General features: G+C 40.5%; 1 protein-coding gene across 1 annotated transcript in view; it reads left to right on the forward strand.

The window, feature by feature from the left end:
• The first annotated feature begins 860 nt into the window (after positions 1-860).
• Positions 861-14,888, forward strand: part of PTAC5 (plastid transcriptionally active 5) — a 96,309-nt gene continuing 82,281 nt past the window's right edge. Inside the window, exons 1-2 of the mRNA XM_087690923.1 lie at positions 861-906; positions 11,237-11,278. The gene's annotated coding sequence lies outside the window, so the exon portion shown is untranslated. The remainder of the gene's footprint in view (positions 907-11,236; positions 11,279-14,888) is intronic.

Consider the following 14,888-nt stretch of genomic DNA (forward strand, 5'->3'; position numbering starts at 1 on the left):
AGAGAGAGAGAGAGAGAGAGAGAGAGAGAGAGAGAGGTGGAGTTAACATTAGTGTTGTCTAATGAATTGACTATTCCAAAAAGAAAATGCATTAACCAAGATGGGATGTTATGCCAACAATATGAGGGGAGGTTGATGATCATCTTACAATGCCTTATGGGCTCAGTGTTAGTTCTAGGAGATTCTTGCATTATAAGATAGTATGGATATTGTAGAAGTGTGGTTGTTGTATTAATTCTTTGTTTTCTTTGTTCTTTCAACCAAGTTCTCTCCTTGAGCAATCTTATGTTTCAAAAGGTTGCTCATTTTGTCCATCTTTTCTTCTTCTTTTATATGAATGAAGGCATTGTTGTGCTTTCTTTGGAGCAAATCGTTGCGCAACGAAGTCCTTTCCTCCTATGTAAGTTGTAATGACTTAGACCAATTCATGAATGCTAACACATGTTCAACTTTTATTGGACGAGCTTGTGTGCAAATCCCATGAAATGGAGGCACATTCCTTTAGGCATTAGATGCAAAATGCCAATTTTCAATGGGGCAAGGGTTCTTAGATGTTTAGTGGGTGTGAAAACTTCTTTGAAGACATGGGCCCAATAAATGGGCAAAATCTAGGATGCATGTCCCTTCTCCTCTTTTGTTGGCCATCTTGTGTCAATTGGTGTAGACTCCAAAGTTTAAACCTTGGATACATCCCTTGGAGGAATGTGAAAGTTAAAGCCTTCTCCGAGAGAGAGAGAGAGAGAGAGAGAGAGAGAGAGAGAGAATGCAAAAGAAGAAAAAAAAGAGAATAAAAAAATGCAAAAGAAGAAAATCTATCTCCAGGAACATTATCGTCAGATTATTTGGTTCGAGTGGGGGAAGAAGAGGAGTCCTCCCCGACAGCAGCGTCTCGGTGTAGAACAGCAGGTTTGCTTCCTCGTGTCTCTCTCTCATGTCGAGTGCCTGCGTCTGCTAGATGTTCTCTGCATTTTCCTTGGCCAGCGGTTGCATTGTCTGGCAGTTCCGGATCGCCACAAATTTGTCTGCTATTATCATTTTCCGATCACTCCCGGACATGTTTCTGCATCTGTATATGGCGACGAAGACTTAAAAAACTGGGGTTTTGCCCTCCAAACAGTAAATCTTTGCTAAATTGTTGAGCCTCGCTTTCACACATCTAATGCTGTAATTTGTCATTGCCTGTAAGCACTTGTTCCGGGGTTTGACACACTCTAATGCTCTAATTCTGCATTGCCTGTAAGCGCGTTCTGGGAATTTGACACTCTCCGAAGAACGCCTTTGATTGGTTGAGAGACAATGAGTCGATTGAGGAATGCAGATTGGTTATGTTTAGAAAGAGTTGGCGATCTGAGAGATCAGAAGTCAATGTGCAGGCTCAGCATACTGATAACCTGGGTGTTGTAGTTATCCTGTTTTAAGTGTTATTAAGATAGACAAAATGGTTTCACCCCTTGGTGGAGGCAGTTGATGAATGTCAACCCATGCGTGGTTGTAGAGAGGGGAATGCTGCAAGTGTGATCTAAACGGCAACATTGCGTAGTGAAAGATTTTACTTCAATTGCAATTCACATGTGTTTGCTTCTATTTTCAGGGAGATAAAGGTTGATCAAATTGCATCATCTAATGTACGGTATCCAAAACTGTGGAATGGCCTTGTCCTTGCTAAAGCCTGGAAGGTGTGCATCTTGATTGTCCAGAGATGGGAAACCATGAGGGTAGACTGAAAACTGATGCACAAATGTGGGATAGTGAGCATGCATATTGAATGACATGGGTGAATGCAGTTGATGCTAAAGCTGACAGATTTTGAATTATGTCGAGAATGCATGAGGCAAAATAGGGAAGGCTGATGCAAAGCTGTACATGGCATGAATTAAAAGCTATGGTTATGAGCTCAAGAGAGGTAGGAGCATGGTGGAATGCAATAGAGTGACAAAACCATATACCTGTGAGATACCACACATGCCAAACTAACAAGGAACTCCGTAGGAAAGGAAACACATAGGAATGGTCATAAGATTCTCCTCTTAGTAATAGATCTGAATATGCTCAACCCGAGGTTTGGTTGATAGGCTATAGCATAATGGGTCCCTCTTTATGGAGGGTTGGTGTCCCATACCACCAACTTGCACCATCCCCATGTACGGACATGATGACCTATGGACCTAGAGTCCAAGTGTGGTAATCGCATAAGGTTGAGCGCACATGATCCCTTGAGTCCTTTTATGACGTGCATTGGTGTCAAGGTGTGTTCATGTAATTTGACTAAGTTACCTAGGGTAGCAGCTAATGTTGTGAGAATCCATCATGAATGCCCATGGATGTAGCTCTTTTGCCTTTGACAATGGTAACTATTGTTAGCAATATTCCTAGAGACGAATTAAGGAAGCAACTCTTGAGTGAGTGAATTGGCTTCCACGTTGCCTTTATCTTTGAGTGGCATTTCTAGTTGACTAAATACATAGGATAAATGTCCCTTTTGGGATCATTTGGTCCTATAATCAAGAATCAATTTAGGATCTTGTGGAACACAACGGGTCGTATCTTCCAAGTTAGGGTCATAGTCATTGACTATTTCATTGCACACTCCATATTATCTATAGACGTGTCACTCTTGCACTCTAAAATCGGCTCTGAAATTCAGTTCTCAAATTGGGATTTCTTTTCAACACCTTGGCAAGTATGGGGAAAATTCAAGGAATCAATCTAATGATAAATGGGCCCAACCAAGCAGTCGTAATGTGATAGCTAATGTAGAAGGGTTATGAGGAATATGAACTAGAGGCAGTAGGATTGATACATCTTAAATAATCCAACCACCCTCTCCTATTGCCCTAGAGCCACCAACCATCATGATGCCACCCACAAACTTGCTCAATCTACCAATTTTTGACTTTGAAGAATTGGGAGAGCAACCAATAGAGGAGACGCTAGAACAAAAAGAAAACTTATGATGCCATAATTGAGGAATTAAAGGTCTAACCATGAAAGGTAAAAGACTTTTCCCTCCCATCTAAACTTCTAGTAGAAGAAGAGCAAGTAAACCCTAAAAGAGGAAGTGAATTGGTTTCTTTCAACATGACGTCTTTGTCGATGAGCCAATTTGGGTTAGTCACTCCGTTTTCCATGACCCAAAGCACATCATGGTCTCTATTTATTTGAGAAATCCTATGGAAATGTAGAATGGAAGGGGAAGGAATAAACACAAGGCTTAAAATGCGAAATTGAATAGTGGATGAAATGATAAGAGATTTGAGATAGAATCATGAATGGGCAATAGAGAGGATGACCAACATTGTGATGACCAGCCATAGCTTCTCCAGTGTGAGAGTGCACAAGGGAAGTGGGAAAGGAACACAAAGTGAGAAGAGGAGAAAAGAGGTAAGAGTACAAGTGAAGAGGAGAAAGAGGTAAGAGTACAAGTGACAAAAGGAACAGTTTGACTTGAACACTGATACGAGGCTGCACACAACCAATTGCTGCATGTGCAAAAGTGTGTTAGGGACAGTGCAGAGTGAGGGTGAGATGAGGAATGTAGGTGAGTGAGAGGATGATGAAAGCAATGGCAAGAAGATCATGATGGAGGGCATGTGACAATAGCCTTATGTGGGGAGCTAAAGAACGGCGGAACTGCAGCCAATGATCTATTGTAAATCTGTCTGATTTGTGGTTGTTCAACTAGCCGCCACAAAAATGGCCAGCTAGTTTTGCAATGATGCTGTCCATATACAAAATCATCCGGCCAGCAAATGAAACTCAAAATGGGCTGAGAACAGGTGGAGAATAGGCTGTAAATTGATTGAAATGGTTGAACTAAATGCATGCACATGCCTAGAGCATAAATGACGCCCACATCTTTGTTAGACTTTGGTGGAGCTCACAACCACAAGATGACAGCATGAGACACTAATCACTAACATTAATCATGCCCTCAGATCTTGGGACTGGTTGCAAACCAAGGAGATGCATGTGATGGAGCATAGAAGGCAATGACAAGGTCTTTGTGAAGATGTTTGCTGTGTTACCCTTTGTGGGATAGTAGACTTGTTCAAGTGTGAGAGTGCGCAATAGAAGAGGAACACAAACATGGAGAGAAAAGGAGAAGAGAAAAGATAGCAAGAAGCAAAGAGAAATTTGCATTGAATGTGAAATGAATGCTGAATATAGGGGTGGAATGACCAGTCCTTGCACACAGCCTTGAGTGTCGGTGAGGGCACTGAATTAGGTTGGAAAATGATGATAGCACTAGAGGCAGTGATGGAGATGGAGTATCCAGCCAGCAGCCCTTGCTAGAGATGGAGAAGAATGCCAAACTCGAAGTGTGCACTTGCAAAAGAGGAAGAAGAATGATTTGCTTAATCGATATGGGGGGGCTATATGTTGCTGAAATGCCCCAAATCTGGCTGATCAGCCAGGTGAACCACTAAATGTGTCAGTTGGTGAGCTAAATCTGGTCGACCGGCAACAACAAATGCCAAAAATGTTGACATGCCTAGGGGAAAACGCAGACTAGGGTAGACAAGGTAAATTGCATCTTGTAGGGGCTATAGAGGCTGATAGATATTTGGAAAAACCAAGAAACGCACATCTAAAATGATTGAGACAAGAAATGCAGGATTTGAATAGAACTGCCTCCTCCATCAAAGCAAATGACAGATATGTTAGAGCTCCTAGTGTCCCCATTTGACTCAGAATGAGGCTTACAGGTAGGAGATGATAGTGCATGACAAACATGACCTCTAAAATTGATCTTGCCATCCAAGAATACACCCTTGGGCAAAATGGCATTGGACATTAAAGTATTGCATACGAGCATGAAACATTGGGTTTTTTGTAAGAGCTATAGACTCCTTTGATTGTCGATTTGAAGATGAGGAAGTCTAGCTTATGGAAATCCAATCTTTGCAATGTTGTAGCAAAGCCACCCTCCCTTGAGTTGTAGAACTCAAGGCTTGATACTTAACTGTTGTCAAAGACAAAGCAATGGTAGGTTGCTTGTTACTTCTCCATGTAATAAGGGGGGATCCAAGGGAGGAGCATATGCTGCAGTGGATCTGCATGTGTTGATGTCAACAACCCAATCAGAATCATGCCAACATGTAAGAGTGGTTCACTCTTTGTACAAAATACCATAAGGATGGTTCCCTATAGATACTGAAATATATGGAGAGCAGCATGCTAGTGGGCACGAAGGGAATTCTTTGTCGAGCCTTTAAAATTAGGGCTTCATTAAACTTGTAATTAATCCATCCCCAATAGCACAAAATGCTGAATTAATTAAATCAGACGGTTTATTTTTGGCAATAGGTTGAATGCATCCCAAATCCTCTATAAATAAGAGCCTTGTGAGTGCAACCTATAAAGAAATACCCTAACTCAGAATCATAGTTGTCAGGTACGAAAGGTACGATATGGTAGGGTATGATAAAATACGGTACTAATTGGTACCTTACGATTTTATAAGGTATAGTATGATACTAGTACAAAAAAAAATTAAGATGATTTTTTAAATAACAAAATCTATAAATAATTAAATGATAGATTATAGAATACATGTTTAAAGTGGAAATAGCCATTTCATTACATAATAAGATGAATACATGAGGGTGACTATCGCGGTCGCATGGGCTACGCAAAACATGTGATACAACTACAGTCTAGTATATCTGATACAAAAAAAGAGACCTATGTGACATGTCATATGAATGATGAATCTATGATGAGACATCACTATCATCATCATCATCATCATCGGAACCATTTGAGTGTAAATAAAAATACCCTAACACAGAAACATAAACAGAAACCGTACGACAAAGCACAGACTGATAAAAAGAACACAGTTAGGGTTAGGGTTAGAGTAGCTCAGAGACAATGAATACAGTGAATAAATGAAATGAAATGACTACTAATAATACGATGCTCATGCAGAAAACACACTATGCAGTGAACGAATACTGAACCTCGAACTCCTGTATCTCTAGGATCAGGGCAAGGGTAATGAGCCGGAGAGTGTGTCGTACTCCGAACGGATCTCGAATCGCAGCAAGGCAGCCTCTTGATGTCGAACACGAGCAAATACAGCAGTGAGAAGCTGGATCTGATGCAGACAGCAGTGAGGAGAGAGAAAGACTAAAAATGGAGCTTGCAAGAGAAAGATTGAAAACGCAGGTAGGACAGCTTGCAGGAGAGAGAAAGACTAAAAACGGAGCTTGTAGGAGAGAGAAAGACCGAAAACGCAGACAAGACAGCCTGTAGGAGAGAGAAAGACTGAAAACGCAGGCAGAACAGCCTGCAGGAGAGAGAAAGATTGCAACGACTGCAAACAGGAGAGAGAAAACTGTCAGGGCGGCAGTTGGAGCCTGCAAACGCAGCAATTTGCTGGCGTGGCAGGTTGTACGACAGCAATGCAGATAAATATTAGTCAGTCGCAAGGCAGAAACAATAGCAATCAGCGTGTGGAGGGCTAGAAACAGGCGCGAGACTGTAGGGAACAGTGATGGACAGCAAGGGTTGAGATGTCCTTCGTGACAGGGTTGTGGGCAGCAAGCTGGTAACACCTGAAATGTGCAAAAAGAGATTGTAAAAGAGTGGAGGATTGGTTGCCAATTTATAAAAAATTAGGGTTTTAGATCCTCTCCCACTTAACTTTCTCGATCCACTCCCCGTTTTAGGGTTTTGGCTAAAATAAGCCTAAAATAAGCATGTTTTGGGGTTGTTTAAGTGGCTAAGTGCATTTCTTAGCACAACACTCCCTCTCAGGCCCAAAATAGGGTGAGAAAAGTAGGCCAACCTAAATTTTGATTTACCCCAAGGCGTTCCACCCCAAAGCAGCCAGGGCATCAAACAAAAGGTGTATGTTGGCTGCCCAGTGGCCTACCAAGACTACAGAGGCGATGGATATCTTACCAAGGGAGCCCAAGTGATCACCTTAGAGAGGTCAGGGCATCGGATCAAGGGTGCTCGTCAGCGGCCCAAAGGCCTACCAAGGCCTACAAAGGCGGATGGAATCAACAATGGACTTGTTTGTTTGTTTTTGTTTTGTTTTGTTTTTTTTTTGAAAAGTGTTTTGAAAATACATAAGTAATATAGGGGCAGCGGCCGATTAAGTGACAGATAGGAAAAGATAAATAGAGTTTTAAACCCAAGTTATTTACAAAACTAGCAAGCCAATCCCTCGCACTGACGAGGATAAGTGCCTAAGGATGATAAAGTTGAGTGTATGTGCCAATCATATATTGAATATGTGAGAGGCAAAAAAAACGGGGGGCTTAGCAAGACAAGCAAAGCAAGCAAGCAAGCAAGGGTAGGGAAACTGCCTTTAGGAGAACTGCTCCTAGAGTTGACCACTCCAAAAGACCGAAAATGGATAAATGCGCATAGATGCATGTTGACATGAACAAAAAGCCAATGTATAGGGTAATGCAAAGGGAGATGCAAGATGTCATACTCATGCAATATGCTATGCAACGGTGCCAGTGGGACAGTGCCCTCGCAGGGAAGTGTTCACTTGTCAAAGTGCCCTTTTACAATTAGGTTATCCTGATAGTGCGGATGAAGTTACAAATGCCCATGATACAATACAAAAGAATAAGTGAATGTAATGTCTAAAAAACTGTAAGCATAATCATTGTCACGATCAAGAGTAGAAGCCGCTTCCTCTCAAGCTGGAAGGGAAAAGCAAGAGGGAAGCACCCTCTCCCCGTCAAGCGGAAGAAGTAGGGGAGGGTGTACCCAAGCCGATCCTGGGTAGCAGGTATTGAAGAACCGGCCGGTTGACTGCTTTGGTCAAGATATCTACAAAATTATCTGATGAAGGCACAAACTCTAGGCGAATAGTGTCTAGCTCAACCTGCTCTCTGGAAAAGTGAAAGTGGTCTCCCACATGCCATGTCCGTGGTGTAATGATCGGATTGCCCGCAAGGGCAATGACACTTTGGTTGTCGTAGTAGACAACTGTGGGAGAGTCACATGGAAAATGAAGCGCCGCCAGTAAACTCCTCAGATAGATGGCCTCGGTGGTGCCATCGAAAAGAGCTCAGTACTCAGCCTCGGCCATGGAAGTCGCCACAGTCTCTTGCTTATGGCTGGACCAAGAAATGGGAGCCGTGCCCAAGGTAAAGAGGTTGCCGCCATGGGAACGCTGGGTGTTAGGATTTCCTGCCCAATCAGAATCAGTGTACCCCGGCAAACATAAACCGGAACCATATGTCAAGCCATAAGAAAAAGTACACTGCAAATAACGCAACACACGAAGATATGCAATCCAATGTGATATCCTAGGTGCTGTGAAATACTGACTGAGTATGCTAACTGAGTAAGCTAAATCTGGCCTAGTGTGAATTAACCAAAGAAGTCTTCGTACAACAGAACGATAGGTGTGTGCATCGAAGGGCTGTCCTAGGGTATTTCTCTCGTAAAAAACAACATCCTGCCTAACGATCACCTTGTTTGTTCGAGGATTGAACAAATGATAGGCTTTCGCTTCAGAGGAATATCCCACAAAAATAAGGAGATCAGCTCGGGAAGTAAGCTTACCTATCTTATCATCAGCCGTGTGTATGTACGCATGACACCCGAAGACTTTGAAATGGAAAATAACAGGCCGAGAGCCAAAAAATGCCTCATACGGGGACTTCTGAGGAAGAGCCTCACACCGGTTGAGGATGTACATTGAAGTGTTAATAGCCTCGACCCAAAGGCGCTTAGGAAGCTCTGCTGCGAACAACACAGAGCGTGCCATTTCCATGATTGTGTGGTTCCTACGCTCTACGACTCCATTCTGAGAGGGGGAGTTGGTAGAGGCGAGCTAGCGAGAAATGCCATGCTTTTGTAGAAACTCGGAAAACTCATGGGAGATAAACTCACCACCGCTATCACTGATCGGTTGCAGTATGCTCACGTAGTGAATCCCGGAAGGTCCCCAAGAACAATGAACTCTACTTTTTTGCACAAAAAACAATGTAAAAGCATGAACGACAAGAAGCAAAAGACCAATTGGGTTCAATCTCCCCCCATGCCTTGTGTGAGTGCTTCACACGCATGTATTTTATGTATATTTTCATCTTCATGCTCAATAATAGCCCAATTTACAAAAATATGACAAGCTTTTAGCTTTTGAGTTAGCTTTCTACAAAAATAGGAAATAAAGCTAATGGACGGTGCCCATGGAGTCTGGCACGCCCAACACAATGTCCAAATAGAAATAACATATCCGTGCACATAGGCGCATACAAAATAATAATCAATAATCAATGCCTCAATAGACATAACAAAATATAGGCGTGGCGCCTATCAAAATATAATCCAAAGGTCGAATACTCGCTAGACTCCAATGCTTTCCTCCGCCACTGCTGCTATCTCTACACATCAACTGAAGCATTCACAATTGTTAGTAAAATAATACAATTAAACTGACAAAAGTGAATACCTAGCAGTCTTCAGCTACATAAATAAATCAACTGGTTAGAAATAAATCCTAACCTTAATTTATTACGAGTGCGCACTCTAAACTCATAAACGTTTATTAATTTAATATGCATTTTGCGGAATTACCCGCTATGGAATCACCCATGTACACACTAAATTAATGAAACGCCCGAAAAGGACAGGCATCCCCATTAACTTCTCGCACAAAGAATCCTCTTTGTGTATGAGCCCCGGTCATCTAAGTTTACGGAATCCACCGTAAAACCTCACGGAATCCACCGTGGAATATGCCTCCTGGCATCACCCCCGGGGTGGGATAGCAATTGACCTCAATTGCTATTAGCTCAATGTGGAGCTAACAGAGTGGGGAAAGCATTTAAGTCTCTAGCGTGCATCCATTGTGCTTCCTCTACAGGATGGTTCTTAAATTTTACTAGATATCTAGAATACCTTCGGCCAGTTCTAGTGGTCATGTAGTCAGTGTCTATGATGGCTTCTGGTTCAAGTATTTCAGTCTCTTCCTCTAATAAAGGTGGGTTTTCATAAACAGGGTGGATAGGTAATTGGCCTCTAAATGGTCTCAATAAACTAATGTGAAATGTATTGTGAATTTTCCAATGAGATGGTAATTCTAACTTGAATGCATTATCATTAATCTTATGAATGATTCTAAATGGTCCATAGAATCTAAGAGCTAATTTGACAACTGGATGTCTATCTACACTTTGCAGTCTACGCTTTTCTATTCTCAGCCAAACATAATCATCAACTTTGAAATTCATGGCTTGTCTTTTCTTGTTGGCTTGTTTGGTATATGATTGTTGGGCTTTAGCAATCATATCCTTAACCTCATAAAAAATACTATTATGCATATTAGCAATATCATCAGCACTCTGAATTCTATTAGACAAAGATACAACAGGTATAGATAATCTATACCCATAAATGACTTCAAAAGGTGCTTTCTTTGTAGATGTGTGTGGTGTATTGTTGTATGTAAACTGTAATAAATGCAAATGAGTGTCCTATGTTTGAGATTTAGAGATGGTATATGCACGTAAAAGATCTAGAATGGTGCTATTTGTGGCTTCTGTTTGCCCATTTGTTTCTGGATGAAATGCAGATGAGAAATCAATCTTTGTGCCTAGATTTGCAAACAGTGTAATCCAAAAATTGTTACAAAATCTAGAATCTCGATCTGAAATAATCACTTTTGGCAATCCATGGTTAGTAAAAATAGTTTTAAAAAATAACTGTGCTGCTTGTGATGCTGTTAAAGTTTTCTTACATGGAATGAAATATGCTTGCTTACTAAATCTATCTACAATTGTCCAAATCATGTCATGGTTAGATTTAGTATTTGGTAAACCAGTAATGAAATCCATAGAAATATGTTCCCAAGGTTTAGATGGAATAGACAAAGGCATTAATAATTCATACTGTTTACCATGATGTCTCTTTATTCTTTGACAAATCAAACATTCAGAAACGAAATTAGATACATCTGCATCCATATGCGGCCAATAAAAATCTTCAGTTAATATGCGTAATGTAGATATGATACCTTTATGACCTTGATATGGGGGACAATGAATTTCATTCAAAACAAAAGATCGGAATGGAATAGTAACACACAGTCTCTTTTCAAAAAACATAAATCCATCATTATATGACAATGAATCAACAGGAATGAAATTATTTTGAACTAATTTTTGCCAATCAGAATGAAAAGTAATATCCTGGTGATATGTATCTTTTATAGCAATCAAAGAATCAAAAGATATGACAGAAATATTATGAATTGCAGGTCTTCTACTCAATGCATCAGCAACTACATTTTCTTTTCCAGGTTGGTATTGAATGATAGGATGAAAACTTTGAATGAAGGAAGCCCATTTGATATGACGGTCAGAAATTTGGGGTTGACTAAGTAAATGTCTAATGCTTTGCTGGTCAGTCTTTATTATGAATTCTGAAGCCATTAAGTAGTGTTTCCACTGTCTTAATGCTTGTACAACTGCTAATAGTTCTTTGTCATAAGTGGAATATTTCAGCTCAGAGGGTTTCAGCTTAGAGCTAGAATATGCTATACGGCTCCTATTCCTGATCCGCTAGCATCGGTCACAACTAGAAAGAATGGTCTATTAAAGTCAGGCAACTGTAGAACAGGGGCATTGGTTAATGCACGTTTCAGTAAGTCAAAGGATTTCTGCTGAGTTTTGGTCCATTGATAAACAATTCCTTTCTTGAGAAGTTTTGTTAATGGTAAAGCAAGTAATGAAAAATTACGTACAAACTTCCTATAGAAACTGGCAAGACCAAGGAATGAGCGTAACTCATGCATGTTTTTAGAAACAGGCCAATGCAATATTGCATCAATTTTCTTAGGATCAACTTTAATTCCTTCTTTTGATACAATATGACCTAAATACTCAGTTTCTGTCTTAAAGAATTCACTCTTTTCAGGATTTGCAAACAATTGATTTTCTTTCAGTAATTGAAAAACTAATGATAAATGCTCATAATGCTCTTTTTCACTTTGACTAAACACCAAAATATCATCAAAGAAAACAATCACACAGTACTGATATTTCAAAAAGATACGGTTCATCATTCTACTGAAAGTGGCAGGTGCATTAGTCAATCCGAATGGCATGACTAAGAATTCGTAATGGCCAAACTGTGTTCTGAATGCAGTCTTAAATATGTCAGATTTATCTAGCCTCACCTGATGATATCCAGACTTAAGGTCAATTTTACTAAATATAGAAGATCCTTGCAGTTTGTCCATAAGGTCATCAACTCTAGGTATAGGATACCTATTCTTTACAGTGATCTTATTTAAAGCTCGGTAGTCAATACACATACGATAAGTATTATTCTTTTTCTTGACTAAGAGTACAGGTGCACCGAATGGAGAACTGCTAGGTCGAATTAAACCTCTATTTAGTAATTCTTCAACTTGACTCTGGATTTCTTTTTGCTCTATTTGATTGTGCCTATATGGTGCTTTGCAAGGTGGTTGTGTGCCAGGGATTAAATCAATCTTATGGTCTTCTGGACGTGAAGATGGTAAACCTGGTGGTAGGTCTTCTGCAAAGCAGTCCTTAAAATATGCAAGAAATTCCTTATGCCTAGGATGCATATGATTTTCCTTTGCGTGCAATTCATTCACCCAAATGAGATATGATTTAGTACTCTTGCGTAATGCACGTTTTGCTTGAGTATGCAAAAGCAGTGGAAAAATATTAGATGCATGCATACCATATAATGTAATAGATTTTCCTTGAAAATTAATATTCATTGTGTGCGTGGAATAATCTATATTGGGATTATGCTGGTGTCTCCAAGGCATTTCTAAAATAATGTCGCTTGACTGTAATGGAACAACTAAGAAATTTCTTCTTTCAATATATGAACCAATTTGAATCTCTAAATCTTGTACTTCTTGTGTGCCATTATACCTAGTGCCTAAAAATGCAGCTTTTATGCGATAATGCGTAGGTACAGTCTGTAATTTCAATTCTTTTACCAATTTTGCTGAAATAAAGTCATGAGTACTACCGTCATCATGCAAGATAGTTCTTTCCTTTCCATGCACCAAACATTTCATAGTGAATAATGAATGTGGAGTAGACATACCTGGTAAAGTGTCGGAAGTAGTAGTAGGATCATCCTCATCTTCAGTGAAATCAGGCATATCCTCATGCTCGTCTTTGTCCATGGCTCCAAGATAGTTGATATGTGCTGGTGGCCTCTTTGAATGACAATTTGCTGCGAGATGCCCCGGCTGGTGACACTTATAGCATACTATTGGTTTGGCTTTGGTTACATTATTTGTAATGGCTGGAAGTCTGGGTACATTTGGATTTGCTTGTGGAATAGGCTTAGGATTTGGATTGACATTGGATGGTAATGCAGGTGGTTTAGCCCAATTCTTACGGAAAGATGGTGATGAGAAACGACCTGGATTAAACCTTCTAAAATTGGAATTAAATTGTTTAGATCCATAATTACTATTGGCTTGGAATTGCTGTGGTCGTCTGTCTCTTCTGCGTAACTTATCTTCAGTGTCGTGAGCTAGTGAAATGGCGTTTTCAAGGGTAGCAGGCTTGAACATGTTCACTTCAGCGTAGTAATGTCCAAGAAGTCCAGACATATACTTCCGCTTATGTGTCGTCTCTGGTACGTCTTCAAGCATGCGTAGCTGTAGGAGTGCATTCCAAAAACGCTCTGTATACTGTGGAATAGGCTTACGATCCCGTTGTTGAAGTAGATCCCATTGCTTGATAGCCTTCTCATGAAATTGCGGTGGAAGGAAATTCTGCATGAACTTCTTCTTGAAATCTTCCCAAGTAGCAGGACATTCTATGCTCTTGCGTACTACAGTCCACCAAAGTGATGCTCTGTCTACCAAATGATTAGTAACACACTTGATTTTATCTTTTTCTGGATAAGTTTCCTCATGGAAATAGTCATCAAACTGGCTAATGAATGATAAAACAGTCTTTCCTTCTCGTATGCCATTGAAAGTGCGAAATTTGAAACTTCGTTTACTTATCTTGGATTCCTTGCGAATGGTTTGTGCTTCAAGAGTGGCGTCGATGGTACGTCGAATCAAATCTTCAGCTTGAGGTTCTTCTTTGTCGGTGGACGCTCTTTGTAATTTTGTCAATTGCACTTGCAATGCTTGCCTAGCCCTTCGTTCTTCTTCCAATTGCAGCATGATTAGATCCAGCTTTTGTTCCATGGTAGGCTCAGGTAGATCGTCTTCAGCCATAGGATCATCCATATGTGGGGTCGTCATCCTGTAAAACTCAATAAACCTTTCTCACTCAAAATCAGGTTAGCAGGATGAGCGTAGCTCAAATTCGGGGTTACAAGGCTATGTATTTTTGGGTATTTCTTTCTCAATTTTCAGAAAATCTGCAATATTTCCTTCTTCGTTTGCTGAAAATACTTCAGCGAACCTGTAGATGGGTAGAATACTTTGCCACGAACAACTTTCCAGTTCAGAGTTTTTGCGTAGGAACAGCCCTTCTAGGAGTTTTGAGCACTAGTCAGTTCTGACTCCAGTTGACTAGTCTGACTTGCAGAGTTGCAGACTTAGCCAACTTACAGAGTTGCAGACTTGCAGAACTTAGGCCGACTTGATGAACTTGCAGGACTTGATTCCAGTCGACTTGCAGAACTTGACTTTTGGTGCGCAGGACCTGAAGTTTATGAACTTGCTTGCCTTGTATGACTGGAGTGATTTAGCTTGGACTTAAGAGATTAAGCTTGAAAAGCTTAATCAGTAGGTCGTCTGATTTTGTGGGGGGGAGGGGGGGGCCGTTTTGTTGACGTCGCGAAAAACGCGGGGGGGCTCCTGAGATACCACGGCTAAAGAATTTTGAAGCTTGAAGCTTTTTAAAGCTTCTAAGCTTAATCTTAAGCCTTGTTGTAGTAATTAATTATGA

Source organism: Lygodium microphyllum, chromosome 13 (assembly GCF_053477565.2).
Source record: "Lygodium microphyllum isolate KBCC chromosome 13, Lygodium_microphyllum_v1.1.10, whole genome shotgun sequence".
NCBI lineage: Eukaryota > Viridiplantae > Streptophyta > Polypodiopsida > Schizaeales > Lygodiaceae > Lygodium > Lygodium microphyllum.